We start from the raw sequence: 12174 nt of genomic DNA on the forward strand, positions 1-12174 counted from the left end.
TGAGAGCCATGACTTGTTCATCTTGGTTCTTTTACAAACACAGCGAGGGGACTCCAACCACAGTCTCCCTCGTTGCCACTAATTGGGCCACACACACCCCACTTGACTGGCATCAGTTGACCCCCCTTTTGAAAAAGAAAAAGATGCTTTGCATGAAGCACTCTCAAAAATACGCGTGCCTTTCACCTTCCCCGGATGACCCAGGGGAAGAAAAGTCCTCTGAGAGCCATGACTTGTTCATCTTGGTTCTTTTACAAACACAGCGAGGGGACTCCAACCACAGTCTCCCTCGTTGCCACTAATTGGGCCACACACACCCCACTTGACTGGCATCAGTTGACCCCTCTTTTGAAAAAGAAAAATATGCTTTGCATGAAGCACTCTCAAAAATACGCGTGCCTTTCACCTCCCCCGGATGACCCAGGGGAAGAAAAGTCCTCTGAGAGCCATGACTTGTTCATCTTGGTTCTTTTACAAACACAGCGAGGGGACTCCAACCACAGTCTCCCTCGTTGCCACTAATTGGGCCACACACACCTCATTTGACTGGCATCAGTTGACCCCCCTTTTGAAAAAGAAAAAGATGCTTTGCATGAAGCACTCTCAAAAATACGCGTGCCTTTCACCACCCCTAGATGACCCAGGGGAAGAAAAGTCCTCTGCGAGCCATGACTTGTTCATCTTGGTTCTTTTACAAACACAGCGAGGGGACTCCAACCACAGTCTCCCTCGTTGCCACTAATTGGGCCACACACACCCCACTTGACTGGCATCACTTGACCCCCCTTTTGAAAAAGAAAAAGATGCTTTGCATGAAGCACTCTCAAAAATACGCGTGCCTTTCACCACCCCTGGATGACCCAGGGGAAGAAAAGTCCTCTGAGAGCCATGACTTGTTCATCTTGGTTCTTTTACAAACACAGCGAGGGGACTCCAACCACAGTCTCCCTCGTTGCCACTAATTGGGCCACACACACCCCACTTGACTGGCATCAGTTGACCCCCCTTTTGAAATAGAAAAATATGCTTTGCATGAAGCACTCTCAAAAATACGCGTGCCTTTCACCACCCCTGGATGACCCAGGGGAAGAAAAGTCCTCTGAGAGCCATGACTTGTTCATCTTGGTTCTTTTACAAACACAGTGAGGGGACTCCAACCACAGTCTCCCTTGTTGCCACTAATTGGGCCACACACACCCCACTTGACTGGCATCAGTTGACCCCCCTTTTGAAAAAGAAAAAGATGCTTTGCATGAAACACTCTCAAAAATACGCGTGCCTTTCACCTCCCCTGGATGAGCCAGGGGAAGAAAAGTTCTCTGAGAGCCATGTCCACATTGTCAGTGGACAGACACGTGTGTTTATCTGCCAGCAGAACCCCAGCAGCACTGAAGACAGGTTCCGAGAGAACGCTGGCTGCAGGACACGACAAGATCCCCAATGCGTACTTGGCAAGCTCAGGCAATTTATCCAGATTGGAAGCCTAAAATGAGCAGGGCTCAAGTTGCACAGTAATGGCATCGACGTTTCCTTGTATATACTCATATATCTGTGTCTCCTCCTCTTTTTCCTTGTCCTGCTCTTTTGTTTTCGCATGAGTATATGTCCTTGTCACTTTCCCATGTGTTTGTGTTGTGTTGTGAGTTGTTTGTCACCTTTTGGACACCTTTGAGGGTGTTCTCTAGGTGTTTTTATGTGTTTGTGATTGCCTGCTATTGCTTCCTATGCGGTTCGAGTTCGGTTCGACGAACCGAACTCGAACGAGACCTCCGTTCGACGAACCGAACTAGAGCCGAACCACGACCGGTTCGCTCATCTCTAGTTAAGACCAGCCAGCCTCAAGTGACCAGTTATCAGCTTGCAGTGAGTAAAAAGATCTAGTTACACCGAACTCCCATTGTGGCTTACCTTCTTTCAACACACATTTGCAAAACCTATCCTCTGGGGCATGGCCCTGCTTGCGGAGGGCCTATCATCCAGGCTGCCACTAACACCAGCCCCAGTAGTGAACATTGTGCAGCGGCGGCTCCATCCCTCTAGCCGAAAAACCGCAAGTGGCGTCACGTATAAACTTTATTCAACAATCCCCTGTAAATATTCCCCTTTTCAAAAAGCACCCAGAACACGGAAGCGGGCAATGGCCACCAAAGTGACATTCCCCAGTTATACACTACCTGTGACCGAGTATCCTATAACCCTGGGTGACAGAATTGCATTTATTCCATTGCCTCATTGTAACCACATGCTCCTCTCTGCAGACTCTGTATTTTAGCCTGGTCTGTAATGAGGCTTCTAGAATGGAGTTTTTATGAGGAGTTCATGTCATCATTTCCATTCTAATCCTTTCAGTAATAATGTCTAGAATGCAGGTGCTCCTGTGAGGATCGAGTCCAGCAACTACTCTCTAGTCACCTTATGACTGAATTGTCCAGAGTGGAGCAGCTGCAGGAAGACCCTCACTACAGAAGCTCCACTCTAGTCACCTCAGCACTGAACTGTCCGGAGTGGTGTAGCTGCAGGTGTAGGGGTGACATGGTGCAGTTGTAGTTGCAGGCAGGGTCGAATCCCGGCTGCAGCGCAGCCCTGCAATGTCACCTTCATCTTCAGGGACATACGGTGTCTGGTACTCATTTGTGGGCCGGAGGCCTTCGCTGTCCCGATCTTCTGGACCATTCCTAGGCTGCCAGTAGCAGCTGGTTCCCATTCCTCAGTTTTAGTACAGGTCACACAGAATTCTGCAGACACCAGACACTTTTATTCAACTAGAACCGTACTTAGCATTTCCAATTCAACATATATCTTCACAGTATATGAGGCATAACATTTTTCAGTAACGTTACGGTGTACATTCGTATTGTTCCTGCTTTACACCTGGACTTCTCCTGCTCACTGCTAGAGGATTTCCTAGCACAATCTCTCTCTCTTGCTTCGGACCTTTTGTCTCTCCCACCCGTTGACTCCTGGTCTCACTTCCCCTGTAGAGAAGGGGGCTTTCACGTGCTCTCCTAACACCAACTCTGAGCCAGAGGCTCTGTACCGCCAGTAGTCTTCACACCTGCGATTTTCTGGATCACCATTGCCATAGTAACCAAACGAGCGGGTTACTATAGTAACGGCATACCTCCCAACCGTCCCGGATACAGCCGGACTGTACCGGATTTCAACGGGTGTCCCGGTGTCACGATCGCGCTTTAAATCGGCACCTGCAGCTCAGCGTGCACTGCTCTCAGCTGGGCTGCTTGGGTACGGTAGGAAGTGCATTTGTGGGCAGAGTTATCGAGCAACATGCTGAGCTCTGTCCACAGATGAAGAGACTGGAGGAAGAGGAGCTGCAACACCAAGAAACGCTGCATGTGACCTCCCCACCTACCCAAAGTTGTATGCCCCAGCCCCCTCCTCACCAGAGCTATATACCTCCAGTCACCCCCCTCACCACATCTGTATGGCCCCCTCACCAAATATGTATGCCCCCCAGCCCCACCACCAGATCTATATGCCCCCCAGCACCCCCCAGTTCTGTATGCCTCCAGCCCCCTCCCACCAGATATCCAGATATGTATCCCCCAGCCCCTTTCACCAGATCTGTATGCCCCAGCAGCCCTCTCCTCACCAAAGCTACAGTTAGGTCCAGAAATATTTGGACAGTGACACAATTTTCGCGAGTTGGGCTCTGCATGCCACCACATTGGATTTGAAATGAAACCTCTACAACAGAATTCAAGTGCAGATTGTAACGTTTAATTTGAAGGTTTGAACAAAAATATCTGATAGAAATTGTAGGAATTGTACACATTTCTTTACAAACACTCCACATTTTAGGAGGTCAAAAGTAATTGGACAAATAAACCAAACCCAAACAAAATATTTTTATTTTCAATATTTTGTTGCGAATCCTTTGGAGGCAATCACTGCCTTAAGTCTGGAACCCATGGACATCACCAAACGCTGGGTTTCCTCCTTCTTAATGCTTTGCCAGGCCTTTACAGCCGCAGCCTTCAGGTCTTGCTTGTTTGTGGGTCTTTCCGTCTTAAGTCTGGATTTGAGCAAGTGAAATGCATGCTCAATTGGGTTAAGATCTGGTGATTGACTTGGCCATTGCAGAATGTTTCACTTTTTTGCACTCATGAACTCCTGGGTAGCTTTGGCTGTATGCTTGGGGTCATTGTCCATCTATACTATGAAGCGCCGTCCGATCAACTTTGCGGCATTTGGCTGAATCTGAGCTGAAAGTATATCCCGGTACACTTCAGAATTCATCCGGCTACTCTTGTCTGCTGTTATGTCATCAATAAACCCAAGTGACCCAGTGCCATTGAAAGCCATGCATGCCCATGCCATCACGTTGCCTCCATTATGTTTTACAGAGGATGTGGTGTGCCTTGGATCATGTGCCGTTCCCTTTCTTCTCCAAACTTTTTTCTTCCCATCATTCTGGTACAGGTTGATCTTTGTCTCATCTGTCCATAGAATACTTTTCCAGAACTGAGCTGGCTTCATGAGGTGTTTTTCAGCAAATTTAACTCTGGCCTGTCTATTTTTGGAATTGATGAATGGTTTGCATCTAGATGTGAACCCTTTGTATTTACTTTCATGGAGTCTTCTCTTTACTGTTGCCTTAGAGACAGATACACCTACTTCACTGAGAGTGTTCTGGACTTCAGTTGATGTTGTGAACGGGTTCTTCTTCACCAAAGAAAGTATACGGCGATCATCCACCACTGTTGTCATCCGTGAACGCCCAGGCCTTTTTGAGTTCCCAAGCTCACCAGTCAATTCCTTTTTTCTCAGAAGTACCCGACTGTTGATTTTGCTACTCCAAGCATGTCTGCTATCTCTCTGATGGATTTTTTCTTTTTTTTCAGCCTCAGGATGTTCTGCTTCACCTCAATTGAGAGTTCCTTAGACCGCATGTTGTCTGGTCACAGCAACAGCTTCCAAATGCAAAACCACACACCTGTAATCAACCCCAGACCTTTTAACTACTTCATTGATTACAGGTTAACGAGGGAGACGCCTTCAGAGTTAATTGCAGCCCTTAGAGTCCCTTGTCCAATTACTTTTGGTTCCTTGAAAAAGAGGAGGCTATGCATTACAGAGCTATGATTCCTAAACCCTTTCTCCGATTTGGATGTGAAAACTCTCATATTGCAGCTGGGAGTGTGCACTTTCAGCCCATATTATATATATAATTGTATTTCTGAACATGTTTTTGTAAACAGCTAAAATAACAAAACTTGTGTCACTGTCCAAATATTTCTGGCCCTGACTGTATATGCCTCCAGCAACTCCCCCTCACCAGATCTGTATGCCCCCCATCCCCCACACCAGATTTGTATACCCCCCAGCCCCCACACCAGATTTGTATGCCTCCCAGCCCCCCCACAAGATCTATATGCCCCCCAGCTCTGTATGCCTCCAGCCCCCTCCCACCAGATATGTATCCCAGCCCCACTCACTCCGTGATTGCACATGGACATATACTCACCTGTCCCCGCTACTGCTCTCCGTGGTGCTGAAGAGTCCCGCGATTCAGCATCCAGTCACCACGCTCTCACCTCTGCAGCTACTTCCGGGTCGGCTCTGGCTGCATAAATGAATATGCATGCCATAATGTGCCGGTCAGGAAGAAGCAGAGATCAGCTGCCGAACTCAGAATCGCTGGAGAAGGTGAGTTGAAAAAGCTTTTTATTTTAAATGTCCATGTTTTTCTGGTACGTGTTTCACGGATCACACCATAGTGTGGTCCGTGGGAAATCAGTGATGCCAGAAAACAGACATGTTTCGGTGCGGCAAACACGGATACGCATGTATGCCGCACGGAGACACGGTCAGTGAAAAATCACTGATGTGTGTGCAGACCCATTGATTATAATGGGTCTGCATAGGTCAGTGATTCTGGTACGTATAAAAACTAGCACATACATACCAGAATCACTGACATCTGAAACAGGCCTAATATGTATGCTACCTCAAGTACTTTCTATGCCCCAAGGCCCTCCTGTGCTGTATATACTATACCCCCAGCCCCTACTGTGCTGTATATACTGTAGCCCCCAGCCCCTCCTGTGCTGTATATACTGTAGCCCAAGCCCCTCCTGTGCTGAATATACTGTAGCCCCCAGCCCCTCCTGTGCTGTATATACTGTAGCCCAAGCCCCTCCTGTGCTGAATATACTGTAGCCCCCAGCCCCTCCGGTGATGTATATACTGTAACCCCCAGCCCCTCCTGTGATATATACTGTATATATACAGTGTATACACATTTTTTTTTATATATATATATATATATATTTTTATATATATTATATAAAACCCCCATGCCCCCATCCTCCCTTGTGATACATACACAGCGGTGTCAGTGTGCACTCTGCGTAGCTAGGTCTGTTAAAGTGTTGCCAAGTGATCACATGCTGAGGAGGAGCTGGATAATGACAAGCGGGGTAGGTGAGTGCGGCTGCTGCCGGCTTCCCCATATTATTACCTCCAATGTGTGTATATGTATGATGTATATATCTATGTATGTCAGTGCAGATGACTGTGTATAGATTTGTCTGTTTATATGTATTTTAGGGAATTTGTCTTCAAATACGTAAGGTATATGTACGTATGCCTGTACCCACGATCAGGACTCACTGTGTCCTGGAGTCAGCGGGTCCTGACCTGCGGGGCTGCACGTCTCCTCCGCAGGAGAACACAGCTGCCTGTGCCCATGATCAGGACTCGCTATGTCCTGGAGGCATCGGGTCCTGACCTGCGGGGCTGCAAGTCTCCTCTGCAGGAGAACGCAGCTGCCTGTGCCCACGATCAGGGTTCAGTGCGATGCGGTCTCCTGCTGTGTTCTCCCTACGGAGGACGCATGCAACTGCAGCAAACAATTGACATGCTGCAGTCTGGAAAGACGCTCCGCAGGTTAGTGTTTGCTGCAGAAAAAACAAGCACAGTGGGCACAGGATTTCTAGAAATCCCTCCACTGTGCTTGTACTGTACAATGCAGCATTTTAGACACAGCAAAAACACGCTACATCCAAAATGCTGCAAACACTGATCGTGGGCACGCAGCCTTAAACAATATGATCAGCAGTGCTGAAAGGATTGGATGTGGACGTGACAAATTGCAAAATGGGTGTGGTTAGGGGCGTGGCTTAAAATTGCCCATACTTTGTCCCTCTTTCTCATCTTTAAATATTGGGAGGTATGGTAACGGTGATCTCCAATCACCTGATTCCTGGCGCCGCTATTCAGTGGCTCCTGCATGAGCCGCTGAATAGCAACGCTGGTAAACAAGGAGTAAACTCCTGCGGCTCCTGCATGGTGGCCCCGGTAATCAGGTGATCGGAAGATCACCGTTGCTACAGTAACCCGCTCGGTAGTTTACTATGGCAACGTGGCAGCGGTGACGTCACGTCACCTAGTACCTACACTACCTAAGACACACACTAAATCTGTCCCTAGCTCAGCAGCACCTCCCCCTACACTAGCTGACTGTGAAACACAGTGCCGAGCACAGCTCTTTCTCTCTTTTTCTCTCTTTCTCTCTCTCTCTCTTTTTCTGTCTCTCTCTTCTCTCCTCTTCTTTCCTCTTCTCTCTTCTCTCTCTCCTTCTCTCTCTTCTCTTTTCTCTCTCTTTTCTCTGTCCCTCTCTCTTCTCTTTTCTCTCTCTCAGACCTGGCGATGATCAGCTGATGCGGTCACCTGACGGAATCAGCTGACACTAAAAGTCGAGCGGTGAGGCCGGCTTTTTATCGCCCGGCCGGCTAAACTATCAGCTGCTGCTGTCAGACAGGAGTCTGCACAGAAATGTGTAGTTTTTTTTTTTTTGCACTGATGCATCAGCTGATTGTATAAAAGCCGTTTATACAATCAACTGCTGTGTCATGTGATTCAGGCCCTTGAATCTGACACATCATCTGATCGCTTTGCCTTCCAGCAAACCGATCAGATGATATTGGATCCGGATTGGACGGCGCGGGACCCTTGACCCAGGATTACTGCTGAGGGGGGTTCTTTATTTCAATAAAGATGGAGTCACTAATTGTGTTGTGTTTTATTTATAATAAAAATATTTTTCTGTCTGTTGTGTTTTTTTTATCTGTACTAGAAATTCATGGTGGCCATGTCTAATATTGGCGTGACACCATGAATTTCGGGCTTAGGGCCAGTTGATAATATACAGCTAGCCCTAACCCCATTATTACCCAGCGAGCCACCTGTCACCAGGGCAGCTGGAAGAGTTTGATACAGCACCAGAAGATGGCACTTCTATGAAATCGCCATTTTCTGGGGCGGCTGCGGACTACAATTTACAGCAGGGGTGCCCAGAAATCTTGCGCACCCTGCGCTGCGGATTCCAATCCCCAGCTGCCTAGTTGTACCTGGCTGGACACAAAAATTGGGCGAAGCCCATGTCATTTTTTTTTTTTTTTTTTAATTATTTCATGAAATAATTAAAAAAAAAGGGATTCCCTATATTTTTGGTTCCCAGCCGGGTAGAAATAGGCAGCTGGGGGTTGGGGGCAGCACGTAGTTGCCTGCTGTACCTAGTTAGCATACCAAAACATGGCGAAGCCCACGTAATTATTTTGAGGGGCAAAAAACTTCTGCATACAGTCCCGGATGGAGTATGCTGAGCCTTGTAGCTCTGCAGCTGCTGTCTGCTGTCTGTCTTTATGGAGGAGAGCAGACAGCAACTGCAGAACTACAAGGCATAGCATTCTCAATTCACTAGTCTATGCAGGGAGAGCAGACAGCAGCTGCAGACCTACAAGGCTCAGCATTCTCATTTCACTAGTGTATGCAGGAGAGCAGACAGCAGCTGCAGAACTACAAGGCTCAGCATACTTCATCCAGGACTGTATGCAGGAGTTTTTTTGCTCCCCAAAAAAATGATGTGGGCTTCGCCATATTTTTATGTGCTAGCCAGTTACAGCAGGCAGGTACGGCTGCCCCCAACCCCCAGCTGGGAACTAAAAAATAGGGAAGCCCTTTTTTTAATTATTTCATTAATTTCATGGAATAATTAAAAAAAAATGACATGGGCTTTGCCCCATTTTTGTGTCCAGCCAGGTACAACTAGGCAGCTGGGGATTAGAATCTGCAGCACAGGTTGGCCCGAGCTTTCTGGGCCCCTCTGCTGCAAATTGAAGTCCGCAGCTGCCCCAGAAAATGGCGCTTTCATAGAAGCGCCATCATCTGGCGCTGTATCCAACTCTTCCAGCTTCCCTGAAGCCGGGTGGCTTACTGGGTAATAATGGGTTAATACTAGCTTTGCTTTACTAGCTAGTATTAAGCCAGAGATTCTTAATGTCAGGCAAGTTTGACCTGGCCATTAAGAATCTCCATTAAAGGGTTAAAAAAAGACACCACACAGAGAAAAAATACTTTAATAGAAATAAATACACAGACACACTTAGAGACTAAAGTTGAGCCAGGTTCGAGGTTCGCCAATTTCATGTTCGAGTGATTTTGGGGGTGCTCGAGATCGAACTCGAACTCGAGCTTTTTGCTAAAAGCTCGACAGTTCGAGTTACGTTCGAGAACGGTTCGATCACCATAAACGTGGCTTTTCACAGTAAGACTATGTGCACATGTTGCTATCTGCATGTGTCCTGCGTCCCCAGCCCAATCCCTCTCCCTTTCCTACTCACCGATCACGTGCGTCTCGCGTCACAGCTGTCACAAATCTGCGGTGTCTTTTCCTCTTTAGAAAATGGCTGCCGCTTCATTAGTCAAATAGTTATTCTGTGCTTTCCCCGCCCACCGGTGCTTATGATTGGTTGCAGTCAGACACATCCCCAAGCTGAGTGACGGCTGTCTCACTGCAACCAATCACAGCCACCGGTGGGCAGGTCTATATCGTGCATTAAAATAAATAAATAAAAAAAGGGGCGTGGTCTGGCCATGGAGGAGAGAAGACACGGGTAACATTGCTCCTGTGCTGAAATCGGCCCCAGGCTCATAAAACCCCACAGTATACAGCCAGAAACACCCTCAATGTCGGCCAAGAGGAGGGGGAACAAAAGCAGACGAGCTTCAGACCTCCCGGTGCCCTGCAGCCCTGGAATTACGCGATTTTTGAGAAGCACGTCCGGCCCAAGGCAACAGCAAACTTACTCTAAGATGGCGGCGGCAGCTTACCCTGCAAATCTTCCAGCGTGGAGGGACAAAGCGAGTGCAGGGCAGGACGCCGGAGCTCACAGCACTGAACATGCAGCTGCAATCCCCACACCATCCGGGTCGGAGCAGGAGCAGGGAGGGGGAGGGTCGCTCCAGACTGAACGGCACACAGATAACCCAGGCAAGACAGCAGCAGGGGGGCAGGAGGGACCGGAGCCACGAGGCATGAAACAGCCGGAGGTAGGGGGAAGGCAGCGATGCCCCGGTGGGGGGGGAGGTGAACGCATGCAGGGGTCCTCAGAGCCCAACCGCAGTAGAAGCTGACATAGCCAGCATACCACAGACGGATTCCAGGCATATATCCTCGGGCCTGCAAGGGAACACAGGAGGACAGGCATATGGAGCTGTGACCTTATCACACAGCTCAGATAATGAGAGACTCTGCTGCCCTTCTGAAAATAATATCACTTTGAATTCACAGCAGGTGGTGATAATGGTGATAAGACCCTCTTGGCCCCAGATGCTGATATAAATACCACCACCCCCACCATGTCAAATGAGCAGAATATAATAACATCCATCACATCCATAATATCCCTGCCACCCTCCCCTGAAAGAGGATTGCTCCCTCATTTACTCAGGCCCACTGCTGCCACCAGTCTAACAGGAGAAGCCTCACAAAATGGTTCTCAACAAGTTGATGGTGTCTGGGAAGATTTAAAGGCACGGATACGGACCATCCCTACCAGGGAAGAGATGGAGAATTATATTGCAAAAATGGAAGCTACATACAAGGCGGAATCGTCCGCAATAAGAGGAGACATGCAACAATTGACAAAAAGAGTGGAGAAATCTGAACACCGCACAGAAACGGTTTCACAACAAATCACCACGCAGGAGCAGGCGCTATCGGAACAGGCCTCACAAATTGAATACCTGACAGATCTCCTTGACGATTTGGAAAATCGAGGAAGGCGTAACAATATCAGAGTAAGGGGTATCCCTGAATCGGTGAGCCCACAAGACCTAGACGGAACACTGCGCCATCTGTTCAACTCGATCTTAGATCTCCCTCCAGATGCTAAACTAGAATTGGACAGAGCTCACAGGTCGTTAGGCCCAAAACCAATGCAAGGTGCTAACCCGCGAGATGTCATATGCAAAGTCCATAAATTTAAAAAAAAAGAAGATATCTTATTTAAAGCACGTCAGAAGGGCCAAATTATACTCAGGGGCACTCCTATTCTGCTCTTGCAAGATCTTTCTCGCCATACTCTACAAAAACGACGAGCATTGAAACCTCTTCTTGATGTCTTAAGACAAGAAAATTTTCTCTACTCATGGGGATTCCCCTTCAGACTACAGGTACGCCAGGCAGGCTCCCTGCGAGTGCTCCGTAACCTGGATGATCTCCCGGAATTCTGCTCGGCTCTACAGATTCCCTTGATCCACATCCCTCCAGCGGACTGGCCTAGGGTACACAGAAGGGGGGAGAGTTTACCTGCCCGGATGCTTTCACTCCCACAACGATCTCGTATCCAGAGAAACAGAGATACCTTCCAGAGGGGAGAAACCAGAAGGCCTAACGCCTCATCTTCATCCTAGAATTGTACTACACCACTTTGAACCCCGCTGAGTTTCCTCTGAGGAACTTTCCACGCAGTAAGATCCGGAGGAGGGTCTTCTTATGGGCACCCCTTTTTCTTTACTTCTGTGGACAAGCTTCTGATTATTAGCATTGAGCGACGGAATATCGATATGATGGTGGTATCTACATGACTCCTACACTTCCTTTTGGCTTACGTAATATGTTTTTGTAAAATGTAAAATGTTACCATACATACACGTATATGAATATTATCAGAACAGGCCGCTTGGCCTGATATTTCATATTTCATGTTTATGTCTATGTTTATGCATTTGCTTACTTCCTGGTTGTGGATGTTCCTGGGTGACCGGTTTAAGTTTGAGGGTCACCGTATTAAGCATTTGGGCCTGGGGCTGGTTCGGCAGGGAACTAATCCCTAGTGGAAAGACAGTCCCCCCTTTTGGGTCTCTACT

The sequence above is a fragment of the Anomaloglossus baeobatrachus genome, chromosome 2 (assembly GCF_048569485.1).
Source record: "Anomaloglossus baeobatrachus isolate aAnoBae1 chromosome 2, aAnoBae1.hap1, whole genome shotgun sequence".
Classification (NCBI taxonomy): Eukaryota; Metazoa; Chordata; class Amphibia; order Anura; family Aromobatidae; genus Anomaloglossus; species Anomaloglossus baeobatrachus.